Source organism: Anas acuta, chromosome 7 (genome assembly GCF_963932015.1).
Source record: "Anas acuta chromosome 7, bAnaAcu1.1, whole genome shotgun sequence".
NCBI lineage: Eukaryota > Metazoa > Chordata > Aves > Anseriformes > Anatidae > Anas > Anas acuta.
Window position 1 is genome coordinate 34,132,536 of NC_088985.1, and position 13,882 is coordinate 34,146,417.

A 13,882-nucleotide genomic window follows, 5' to 3' on the forward strand; every position below is an offset into this window, starting at 1 on the left:
GAGAGCCCTGGAGAATTAGCTGTTCTGCAAGAGCTGCTCGGGATTATTTCTCCAGACAGACAATTTCTAAATCTGGTTTTCCCTGAGTGTTGAGACAACATTTGTGGCTGGTTGTGTATATGTGAGTGAGTGTGAGTAAACGGCTTTTGGCAGGCGGACAAGCACAGTTGTTTATCCCAGACACAAACCTGGCCAGAAGCTAGGTTTCTTCACATATGTCGCTTCATGGCCATGACTGTAAAGTCTGCCAGATTTATAATCTTATTGGTCAGAAATGGAACTGGAGCATTAATTAAAAGTAGTAACTGTGATTGGTCCTATAAAATACAGCATGTGTTTATGTTTCTAGGACTGTCTTTTTTTCTTTTGCTTTTTCTTTCTTTTTTTTTTCTTTCCTTTTTTTTTTTATTTCTTTTCTTTCCTTTTTTTTTTTTTTTAATTTCTATTTTTTATTTAGTATATACATTTGTGGCCTGATTACAAGTCTGTTTGGCTCAGTGTCCAGTTTATTCCACTCCTCTGATCCAAGTCAACATCCATGCTATTCATGTGGACTTGGTGGATGACAAAGAACTAAATTAATCTGGAATCAAGTAAAGGTGACAAAACTTGAACATTCTGTTTTTAGAGGAGATGACCTATCTTTTGAACCTAGTACTTGTTTTTCCTGTTTTTTTCTGGTGTAACTGTAATGTGTTCATGTTCTTGACACACTTAAGTACTCTGATTCTCTGCTTCTTTACTTGGTTAATCATTCACGTCTGAGGGTGCATAATTCTGTAAAAGATACAATTTTTGATTCAGTGGTATGGTATCTTTAACTCACATATCTCTTTGTAAATTGGTAGTTAGTTTTATAAGGGTTGTACCTAAATTCTTGGGAAAAAATTATGTGTTATGGTCATTCCCAAAGGAATCACACTTATTTAATACCAACGGTGAGTTTGGTCATTTTGTTTTTCATGACTGTTTTTGAGCCAAAGCAAACAGATCCCAAAACATTTATGAATGGAATAAGTCCAGGTGAACTGCACAATCTATCTGAGGGTTTTGCTTTATGTTCTTGAAGATCAGTTACATCACCAGGTCTCAAGGCAGATTTTGGCGGTGTTGTAGATAATGTAAAACTCTGTGTCACCATTAATGTGAGCTACAAATTTGCCACGTGGCCATGTGTCTGGCTATATTTTTTTTAAACATTTCCCTATGTCTGTAAAAATTAAAAAATCCTTTAATATGAAATCATTGTTAAGGCTTTTTTTTTTTTTTTCTTCCCCTCAAAGTTAGTATGTGTTACCCATGTTTCATGACTAAATGTTCATTCCTGATGGTGATACTGATTCTTGATACAAAGAGTAAGACTCTTTGAGAAACACTAGGCAAGGTCTGTTTAGCAAAATCCTCTGCAAGATTGCCATGTCTGGTGTCACTAATTGGCATTTTAACAGAAACAGCATGGATAGGTTCTACTCCACTCTGAAGCTGTAAGCATCATTTTTTTCAGAAATGGTACCATGAGGGTATCATGTCAAGTGCCAGAACATCCTGCTTTATCCTGGCTAATGGAGTCAAACCCAAGTTTTGGCACAACAATAACAGCTGAAGCCTTGCCAGTTTGTCTGTGGCTCTGAATGCAATGGGGCATTAGTAAATCAGATTAAAGTAGCCAATGGCTTGCAGATTTCTCCCTTTCCTTTGCAGCAATATCCTGGAAATTGTCAATTTATTTAAGACAATTCTACTGCTCCCTTGCAGGGTTACTGACAATGCTGCTGTTGCAAAAGAGACAAACACTTTACTCGCATTTCCAGCTCTCTTCCACTGTTGTTGCTTCCTGTTGAACCGAGACCTACAGTCATTTGCACACACGAGCAACAAATATCTTGCATATGTTTACCCTCCCTTACAAGCATTTGCAGTTTGAGTAACTTCAGCTCAGATAAGGTTATTGTTCTCTTTGCAGGAAAGTGCTTCAGTGTGAACCTGTATCTGGGCCTTGCAGTAGAAACAACATATATATAAAGGAAATGCTGAGAAGAGTAATAAAGAACAATCTTCCTGTGAGTAAATAAAAATTACAAAAGGAAACAATAATCAATACATTTTGCAGTTCAAGAGTTCAGCACATGCTGTTGCAGTACAGTACAATGGATAGGCGGCATCCATGGATTATGAATTCCCACGTTTATGTGGAAACAGAAGTAAATAACTGAAACAAGAGTCATGTTGCAAGAATGTAAAACCAAGCTGGACTTAATGGTGTGCTATATTTAAAAGAGTGATGAGGTCCAAGGAGTATTCACTTTATCTTTTCCTTCAAGCCTGGCTGCCTGCAACCTGCCAGGACCAGCTAATTCAAAAGAACCCATTTTTCTCCATTTCAATCACCAATAAAATACAATATGCATTGCACTTTGTTGCCCTGAGTCCCAGGGCCTGACATTACCGAACAGCAATGCCAGGCAGGGCATGGTGTTACGGGTGTTAAAAAAAAAGTGCTTCTCGTTCCAGTTGGACAACCATTGCTTGGACCAGCTATAGGGGAACAGCAGAAGAGTGCAGTGATGCTGTCTGCTTTCTAATTTTTTATTTTATTTATTTATTTTTTTTAATGGGTAGCTGAGAGCTTCATGCCATGATATAAAACCTTTTAGCTTTATGAGTCAGATACAGAAATACTATCAGAAACGTAGATTACCTCTCCAACAAAACAAGAATTTGTGTATGCTTCAGTGCCTCTCCTGCTCTCCCAACTTGCTTCTCCCTCTTTTCATGCATTCATCACAATTATCAGTCAGGTACTGATCTCCAGCTTTGGTCCTTTAATCTTCCCATCAGTGTGAGGAAAGGAGGGACTATTTAACGGGGCAGCCAATAAATCTTCTGAGTGAGAGGGAACTTCCAGAGGGTTTGAAGTGGAGTAATTGGCTTCTGATCCCACCTGCTAGAAAAGCTCTTGGGCAGGCAGTATGCAAACTCATCCCCAAGAGGAAAGTAAAGCAGACTTGGTCTGATGTTGTCTGGGAAGCAAGGGAAGTGAGCGGTGGGTTGCCCTGCTGCTTCACTCTGGTGAGGAGCAGATGTTCATACCACATTTTGGTCTGAAGAGGCTGGTCACTAAGCCTGGCTTCTGCATACTGAAAACCTCTTTAGCACAGGACTGCAGGTGGCTTTTGGGAGAAAAAGATGAAATCCTGGTTTGGCTTCCGTGTTCCTGTTGCCAGGGCTGGTTCCATTTTGCTTTAGCTGATTGTCTTGTTCCAAAGTGAGGAGTCTCATGCATAATGTGGATTTTGATTTGATGAATGGCCCATTTTCCAGGTTAGCATGTGTTTTACCCAATAAAGACTATATCTTCTCACACATTAAGGGTCTGGGCTTGTACATCATGTCTATGTGATAATGCAATCCAGGAAATTATATATATAAAAAAAAAAAAATCTGACATAGATGTACTTTCTAAAACCTATATTAAAAAAGCTATAATTTAGAAAAATAGTTCTTGCGATGTCATGTTAAGAATGAACAATTTTGAATAAAAAAAACACAAAAAGGATAAATTTTGAGTGCTTGGCATTGTCAGACAAATACCATTCCTATAATCTTCATCAAAATCAATCTTATACAGATAGTAACAGTTGTGCCCTTGTTCTAATATAGTAGAGCCATTTTGTTAATTTCCCTGTATTTTGTGAGGTGCATGGAAAATACATTTTATGAGCAGGTGCTCTCTTACTTTATATAGGAAGTATTAAATTTGATACCACTTTCCTTTAATAAGACCAGATAATGGCACAAAATCTGAATCTATTATCACAAGGAAGAAAGTAACAAGGACAGAAAACGAAACAAATGTAATTTTTTCTTATTACAACATTCACATTTCAAACTTGTGGAGTGTCCGTGCTTTACTTTGTAATAACTACTGTGACTGCATAATACTAAGATAGAGATTGTTTAAAAAATCACTGATAGCCTATTCAGGGCTGTGTCTTTGTGTGCTCATGGTAGCCCATCTCTTTAAGTAGGTTGAGTTGAACAACTACCCAGCAGGTGAAAAAATGTTCTGCTACTAGCATATTGCAATCTTTCATTAAATGGTTGCCAAATAATCCTATATAGCAGTGAGAAAGGAATGCATTTCTACCTGCTGGCAGATATCTTTACAAAGTGCAAGGTATCGGTATTGTGTGGATATAGGCTGATGCCTGCAATGAAACTATGTGCATTTTCTCTGCACATTTCCCTCTTCCCTAGCAGCCGTGATATGCTATGAAAATCAGCCAGCAGAACTAACGCAAAATACATAATAAATGTTCAGGCAATGATTTTTTTTTTTTTTTTCCCTGTACATACAATATCAGCCATTAGCCTGCAAGCAATGATGTTGCATTTGTATTTAGGGTAATTTTCACACTAATATGGCATATACAAACCAGATCCCTCACCAGAGTGAGAGTGGGTTAACATCTGAGTTTATGCAAGGAAAAGGATTCTGATATTTATCAGCAGATTTTGTTGTCAAATTGACATTTTTTTATTTTATTTTTTATGGGAAAATAACAAAGCTCCCTCATCTGTGGAAGTGGGTGAAAGTTTTGTGAAATTGAAAATAAAATAGCAGAGTGTGGTTTGTACATAAAATTTACTACTATATACCAACAATTTCTCCTCCACATATGCATGAGAGATGCTACTTGAATCAGGTCTTTCATTTTAAATTCCTAAGAAGAAATAAAAATCTATATATATATTAATGTAAATGAGAAAAGATATAATTTGCTCCTGGGACTCTTAAGATTTGTGCCATAGAGTGTATGTAATCTTCTGCACAGTCCTTCTGTGCTTGTATTTTATTTCTCAATGGAGTGAATTGTTCCTGTGTTTGACAAGGTAAAGGCTGCAGGATGGCCCACAGATTTGGCTGAGAGCCAGATTTTTTCTTCCATAACCATATAAAGCCTCTGAAGCAAACCATCCCTGTTGAAAACAAGTCCCAGTGTTTTCACTTATTGATGCTGATGGAGCTGGATCTTACATATGGGTAAAAATGCAGCAAAAATCTTCCTCTTCATCTTTATGTTGACAAAACTATCAGTGTCCAGTCTCTCCAGGATTGCAAAGGAAAGTGGGTTGCCCTGAAACTGTAGTAACCCTGATCCATTAGGGATATATCCAGGCATTCAAAACTGGTGTCTTCCTATAACGTAAGAAACAGAAATCAATTAAGAAATACAGGAAACAAAAAATCATGCCTGTGCTGAGAAGTTCATACATAAAATTTTACCCATTAGGAAATTTGGCTGAGTTATTACCTCTCAAAAAGCGCATTCATAATGGAAATTCTGACAGAGCCCTAACTACAGCTGTGTGAGTGGCACAGCTATAATTAACTCTGCCTTCAGACGCCTTCCATTAATATTTTAAGGATTTTTAATTAAAATAATTGTATTAGTTTATGAAAAATACTCTCTCCCTCAAGTTGTTTAATACAGAAAATATTCCAAACACACTCTTTTTCTTTTTTTCCTTCTTTCTTACTTTTTTTTTTTTCCTTTTTTTTTTTTTTCTGTTCTTTTCTTTCTCTCCTTTTGCCTTCTCATCCTCATCTGCCAACAGGTTCCTCCTTCCCTTCATTGTCTGTTATAGTTAGATCCCTATAGCTTCTCCCCAGATCTTCAAACATGAAGATTTTCCCTTTTGATTTTGTGCCTTCTCGTGTTTTGGAAACTCTGTGGGGTAAAGCCCATGTTTGTGGTCTCTGAATCATCCTGCCACTTGCTCAGAGCTCAGACTGGCATCCAACCTGTGGGGCTCTGCAGATGTCCATCCGTCTCTCCAGCAGCACATGCCAGCTGTGCTTTGGGATCACTGGCATTTCTGGGCAAAAATAATACCTCAGATTTGCTCCATAAAGCTTGGGGAGCTCCATGGGAGCTTCTTTATCAGTTCATTTGGTGGAGGAATCATCCCCAGCATGGGTGGCATTGGTGGTCTTGCTCCAGGATGCCTAGGGACCAAGCTCCCTCCTCTCCACTTCTCATGGGCATGGTCCTAGGCTCATGTACCCTGCCAGAGAAGTTGATCTGTTAATAGCAACCATGCAAAGATATTGTTTGTATTTTAAATATTTTGTGGTAATTTCATACCTGACATTCTATGAAAACCATTAGTTTTAGCTTGATATTTGCCATTTTTGGTAATCAAATATGATCAGAATATGCATTTAATATTTCACTCATAAACAAGGCCTTCAAGATCTTCAATTGATCATTTTTGGTGCAAACAAAACAAAGAGAAGCTATGAGAAGCGATATTTTGTTTTGGAATAAAAGGTTCATGCAGCCAGAGTCTTCACTAAACTCTATATTCGACTTTTCAGTATATCACTAAAATGGTGCTAAAATAACATTACACTCCTGACATGTAGGTGGGCAAGTGAAATGGTCACAGGCACATAATAAATTGCACCGGTCTATAATAAATCTATTTCTCATAGCTACAAACTGTACAATTTCTCATACAGATAATACTTCAGTGTATGATAATTTATTGAGAGACTACACTTCTGATACATAAAACTATTTGTACACAAGAAAAAGCCCAACATGAATAATTTAACCAACTACTACAAACTGGTATAAAGCAGAATCTGCCATCCAAAACAAATGAGACCCTAAACAGATGCTTCTATTGACTTATACTTGAATTCATTTCATCTTTATTTTATTTCAAATCTACCTTTTTTATTTTTATTATTATTATTTTTTTTCCTGTAATTCTCCATCCAGAATATGACATGTGTAACTTCTGAGCAGGCTCATCATTTGAATAATCAGCCATTTAGTGACATGCCTAGTCCTGTTTAATGACTGAATCTGTAAAAGTATGACCTCAAGCACTGGTTAACTTTAAAATAGCTGTGCCCACTGCATGACATAGCCAACAGGAAGCCATTAGAGCTCCAGCAATTACCATTTACATCCATCGACGAAGTCCCTATTTTATTTTAATCTGCTTAAGTACATTTTCTGCACGAGGTTAAAATATAAATCCCTTCTCCTGAACAAGACTGGTTTTCTGGCTGACTTGAGAGCACAATTTACAACTGATTTAATTTGTTCTTCACAAACATTCCTAATGACATTACCCTGGTGCATATACTGACTGCCTCCTCTTATTCCATTAACTCCCAAATCGGGTTTAAAGACCATATTGATGCTAGATGTTATTATGGGTGATTATCAAAACAACAGACAATGGGGCAAAGTGTTTACTAACTGGTTTATATATAATTTCTGTAATAACTACAACAGATGGTAATGCTACAAACAATAAATCAAGCTTTTCACTGCTGAAATAAATTGGCAGCCTGCAGTACAGAAATGCTGTATGTAACTATATACAGATGCTTCAGTCATCAACTGTATTGTTCATCTTATTAGAAAATGGGTCTGTTACTGCTATTACAGGAAATCTTTCCATTTGCAATTACAAATGTATATTTTCAATTAAAATTGTTTTTAACTGCCAAACTGGTTTAAGTATACTTTAACCTTTAATTACAAATAGAGTTATCACGTACTGCCAAACTGGTTTGAGGCATTTGTTTGTGTCTGTGGAAGTTCCTCCTCAAATTGGGTTTCCACTCCATAAATATATTTCTGCCCTTCAAGAATCCTCTGGCCAAAAGGCATTTGCAGTAACTTTAGGAAGTTAATTCAATAGTAGCTGCGTAAAAGGATGCTTTATTCGACAGTGCTTAAAACAGTATCAAACCTGCAATTAATTCCATTCACTTTTGTTTGTAGTAATTTATCAAAACATTTGTCTTTGTACACCGCCTTCTTTCCAGGTCCTTTATGGGGAGCCGATTGCCTATTTCCATACTCATGTCACCATCTCCTGGTGTTTTAGAGCTCCTGGGCCATCCACTGGCAGTCCAAGGGAGGAAAAATCCCCCAATTGCTCTTCCAGTGACTTTGTGATGGAAGCTTTTCTCCCCAAGTTGGGAACCACTGATAGCAAATTTTGGGGAGCTGCCACAACCTGTTATAAACTGTAGGAATGTTTGTCAATGCAGAAGAAGAAATGAGAACGTCATTACAATTCCAAAAAAAATAGTAGGATTTTTAGTACCATCCCCCCTTTTATGGCTCACTTGAATGGTCCTTTGCATTAAAATAATGCCATGAAAAGAAGATGGAAATAGTGAATTCGCAGTGTTTTTACAAGCAAGTTTGCAACTGTGGTTCCTCAAACCAACTGAGGCCTGTGCTCTATAGGTGCCTAATTTACAAGGATTTTTAGTTTGACTTTAGCAACATCCATTGCTCAGAGGAATTATTTTGAAAATTGCTCCAAGTACCTACTTACATCTCTAGGAATTTAATTCTCTTAATAAACATAGGTACTGTTCCGTATTTATTACTCACAAATATTTAGTTTAGATTCTTCTCACTGATCTCCAGTGTATCCTTGTACAAATCCAAACATTCCAGCTTTGCACATGCATTTGAAGCCTTCACACTATGAAATCCTTTAAAAGTTTGGCTCTGAGGGTTACTGAAACATAATGCATCTCAAAGAAATCTGAGTTTTCTTTTCTCAAAGAGATGACAAAGGTAAAAGCAAACCCAAAAACTCATAAATAAAATATTTTTGACAAACTATCAAAACTGAAAACCATTTTTATCAATGTCTTTTTGAGGTGAAATATTTAATATTCAAAACCAAGATAGAATTTGTCTGCAAGAATCCTGGCAGAACCCAAGCATCATGGTGGACAGGAAAGACCTGGAGATGTAGTATTCATACGATGCCACATTGCAAATATCCAAGAAAATACAGGCTTTAGCTGAAGAGGTTGTTTAAAAAGCCAGGCCATTAAAAGAAAAGAAGTAACAAAATCAGTGATACTGCTGATCCTGTCTATAATTCTGATAAATTCTTATGGGTCTCAGAAAAGCAAAGTGCAAGAAATCCAATAAATGTTGTTCATATATTTCAAGCATTGTGTAAAAGAAGGGACACATAACGAGATGGAATAAAATGTTTGTAAGAATATTCAAAATTAGTTGTAATGAATCCTTCATGAATGATCTGTGAACTGAAACATTTCTTTTTTCACCCAGAATAATCACATAATAATTTCAAGGAGTGAATGGATCCATGAAAATCATGATTGCTTTATGAGCAACTTAATAACAAGAAGATAATTGACATTCGAATTAACTTTTCAGGAGCAGTGAGAATAATAGATTAGGTCTTTTACATAATTTTTGTCCTACCTGTGATCTTACTAATAATAACTGTACTTTGGTATAACTGTTGGCTTCAGTAGATGCTTCCATAAAAGAGGTAAAAATGCCCCTTCACTGACTGATCTATTTGTAAGTATGAAGGAAGAGTTTTATTCCTAATTCTGATAGGGTGGGACAGAAGTGACACAAAGTGCCCCAAATTCAATCTGGTTGCTGACAGATGTTAAATCCAGATTCTGTCTTCCTCAGCTCATTTGCAATGAAAATGCCTTTAACTAAATGTCTTTGATAACTTCACCTTTTAAGGTTACTTTAGCAGGAGCCCTGTGGGTGGTGTCACTGTCATTGACTGGAGGTGACACCTGTTCTGTGTGACTGCAGTGGTGGAAAAACATTGGACAGGGTGACTTTTCTTCCACATCTGGAGTAGTGAGGTGCTCAGGTCCAGATCTGAAGCTCACACAAGTATTGGGGGTCACCAAGAACTGGCTTGGAGCCTAGCAGGTTTAGCAAATTTTAGCAAATTTATAGGGCACCTGCTGCACATCCACAACTCGTGTAGGGTACAGAGGGGCAGCAGGGGACACCGTGTTGTCTACTCTTGTACTAATCCATGGCTGAGACCATCATCAATCTGGATGTGCCCTTGTTGCCCCTACTGCACGCTCAAGACACATCCCTGTTTGCCCTGGCTTAATTTCTCTCCTCTTTACCAAGTTGCCTGCTGAGAGTGACCTTGCTGCTGGAGGTTGCTGCTGCATGAGAACATTTTTGTGTGACAGCAGCCTGCAAGATAACTCCTGCTAGGGAGCATCAACATACAGTACAAAATGCTTCCTCTTCTGCCAGTTATATGTATGTATGCACAACTGTGTACAAATGCAACCAACATTATAAATTATATCTGTGGTATATAATAAAGATTTAAAAAATACATTCCCAGCATTATAAAGAAGTTTAATTAGAATCCTGCAAAGGTGCAATCTGATTATTTGCTAATTGCCTTTCCATATTTTTTCAGAGCCTAACAAAGCATCAGGGATACTAAAGAGCAAACAGTGCTTTAAGGCCACAGTACAATGTGACAACAGTGATAGATATGCTAATTTCTTCATTCACTCCACTTCACTTCTTTTATTCTTTCCAATTAAAGCAAATGCTACTGAAACTGTAATTAAGCTAGTGCCGTAGCCCTGATTGCCTGCTGTTTTAATGAAACCCTATTGATTTTTCTTTTATTTCTAATGGCCACACATTGCGTTCAATGGTCAAACACATGGATGTTACAATGTGCGGCCAAACTTAATTTTTGTTCTCTAAAGGGGTGGCCTTATCAGGAAGAATATCAAAAGAGCTATTTGTGTGGGGTCTCTATAGTTTTTCCTCTGTCTGCCTGAAGAGACGCACTTTGAGCAAACATATTACCATTAAAAAGAAATGAGCTACATTTTTTAGAGAATAAAATTTACCATTATTCTCCTGTGGTTGCCATAAATTGCACACAGATTTGTCATATTCATGATTCACAGTACACTTCTAAGTTTTATTAAAAAAAACACACAACAACAACACAGAAAACAAACAACAGAACAGCCTACCTAGAAGAGGAATTGGGGAACATTATGTTCTCTCCACAAGTTATTATAAATCAAATCACACTGGCAATTTAAGATGTAACTGTCCATGAGCACTTTCCAATCTGATTATAGTTTTATGGAAGAATTAATTTTCACCAGGAAATTTCATGGAACTATTTTCTGGTTTGCCTGGAAATAGTGAAAGTGATAAGGAAAAGAAAAATTATTTCCAAATCCCATAAAACAGGTAGTATACCTATACATTTATTAGTCACTAATTAGATTATTCAGCTAGGGGAATTAGATATTTAGCAGGGTATAGTTTTATGGTGATTTCATATTCATACTTAGGAGTCAGTATGTACAAATCAGCGTGCTGGAAGAAGACACTCACCATGAATGAACCCACCCAGCCTCTTGTAACACACAGCAGCAGAAATTCTCTGTATGTACTAGGTACATCTACAGGAAGATCAAAAATTTTAATTCACAAAACATGAATATATTTCTGTTTTGCTTGAGAAAAATAAATGATAGTAAGAAATCATGGTATCCTACCATTCCTTATCTAAAAATATTTCTCTTATGACTGCTGTGGAAGATAATCTATAATCACATTCAGGATACACAAAGTCAGCAGTCAGTTTAGCAAATGCACAAAACACATGAGCTATAGCCCTGATTGATCCTGTGAATGCTGAAAGGCATTTTTTTCCCCTGCATTTGTTCTACTTTAATCCAACATCCATATTTTTCTTGGATCATGGCTCCAGTTTGCCACTTGTAGAGGGAAAGCCACACCCTCTCTGCAATTCCTTAATCAGCATTTCTAAATCACAAAATACATGTTACAATAATGGCACTCTGTGGAGGAAGCATCCAATCATGATAAGTGACAAGCTGGGATATAGCTTATTTCACAAATAGAATGGGACTGTATGTGTCCTGGATCTGTGAAACTGGTCTTTGAGCATAGATTTATTTTGGTCCAGTTCTCAGTGAATTTTTGACACGTTATAGAAAAATATTTTTCCAGTGCCCTAGGTGCTCATCTTGCGGTCCCATCTGCATGAGCACATCCTTATGCTTGCCAAGAATCACAGGGAAAGGCTCCATGGTGTTTCCTTCATGTACCACCATGTAGGATCACAGTCAAGGACAAAAATTACTTTGGCCCTAAAACTATGAAATCTGACCTTGGAAACCTACAGCTTGGCTCAAGTGAGGCAATAGTGTTTTCTTTACTCTTCCCATGCATGACCAATCAAGAATGGCTGTCTTTATTTTGAACAGGGACAGAGGTCTATGCCAGAATCCACTAATAAAATCTTCCTGATAGGTTCAATGGGAAATTGACTGTAAGTACTGTAGTAATATACATAAAAACATGGTAAAATCTGCGTTAGAGTGATTTATTATAACAAACAAACAAACAAACAAGCAAAACCCACCCAACAAACAAACAAGAAAAACCTACAACATCTGAAAAACAGAAAGCACTTAAACAGCTGAATGTAACCTATGTAGGATTTAGGATCAAGAAACAGATTTGGGCACAGCTCCTGTACCATTTTTCCTTGCTTGCTCCCTGCCCAGCCCATGTGCATTCTCCTTAGTTTACAACATCGGAATCATTTTCAATGTTCACATCAACATGGGGCTCCCATGAGGCTGACCCAATGACACGATGACCATAACCCCACAAGTAGGGTCTCCTTGACATGCAGCAAAATCAGCAGAATGGAATGGAGCAGTACCAGAAGAGTCTTTGACCCTACAAGTGGAGGTCAACCAACCCAAACCCAGCAAGTGTGCAGGCATGCAGGCAATGCCAATGTCTCCAGATCTGTGTCTCTAGTGGGGTCATGCAACTTGCACCCAGGGCAGTCACAGAGTTGAGAGAAATTGTCCTCACCGATCTGCCTTGGCATGCCAGGTGTTTAGCTCTGCACATTGTATGGGAAACCTGTTCTCAGCACTAAGCTCGCTTTCAGTAATTACAAAAAAAAAAAAAAAAAGACTAAGAAGGGATGAAGGGATTGTAAATTTTTGTTAATAGAATTGCATTCCGAATTCTAGCTGCACTGTGCAGAAAGCTCAAATCTTTGCCACAGCCACAATACTAGCACAATTTAAGGTGAGTAAACAGCACATGTGCAACAGGAAGACACATTACCATTTTCCCAACATTAACCAAGTAGTCCAGCCTGCCTTATTTCCCAGCCTTCGCAGCTACAGTTCTGAATCACCTTCTGTATGTGACCGCTGAATGCTAAATACGCTTTTATTTTACCTGTAGGCACTAAATTTTTCAAAAGCCTCACATTACTATTAGACTGCCAGCAAACCTGGAACATCAGCTCTTTTTAATTAGGTTTTCTAAGTATGATGTTCATTCAACAAGGGATAAATTCCCTTTAGTGGAAGTTGTGGATTACACTTGGACTTGTTAGCTCCAGAGAAGTGAAAATAATAAATAAAATCTGTCAGGGAAAAGGTAACAGTAGGAATAGTAGAAAATAAGATATCATCATGTGACTACTCAGCCCTGTCAACTGTTACGCTAATCAGGACAGAATTAAAAACACATTTTCTCCCAAGATGTTTCACAGCCAAACCGGTTAAATACAGATTTTAACAAAATTGAAAGCATATTATACGGAGATTTGTGGTTTCCAGCTCTGTGAGTGAGTGCTGAAAGTGTGATGAAATAACAAAATTGCAGCCTAATAATCTATAGAATAATATTGTCAACTAATGGATTATAATAAAATAAAAGCTATTATTAAGGTAAAACATTATAACAAAAAAAAATCCAACTTTTATTTGTAGCACCTCCCCCTTAATGGTTTCAAGCATTTTGAAAGGTAATTTAAACAAGTACATTGTGTCCTTATTGAAACTGTTTCATCTCGCTAGCTGCTGAAAATGGCTTTAACCATCTCTCTGAACAAAAGCTTGCTAATAAGACAACAAAAAGCCTACAAAAGCACTGGCTCAGCATCACTGCAGAAAGGCAACTAAAGGCAGCCTGCAAATGGT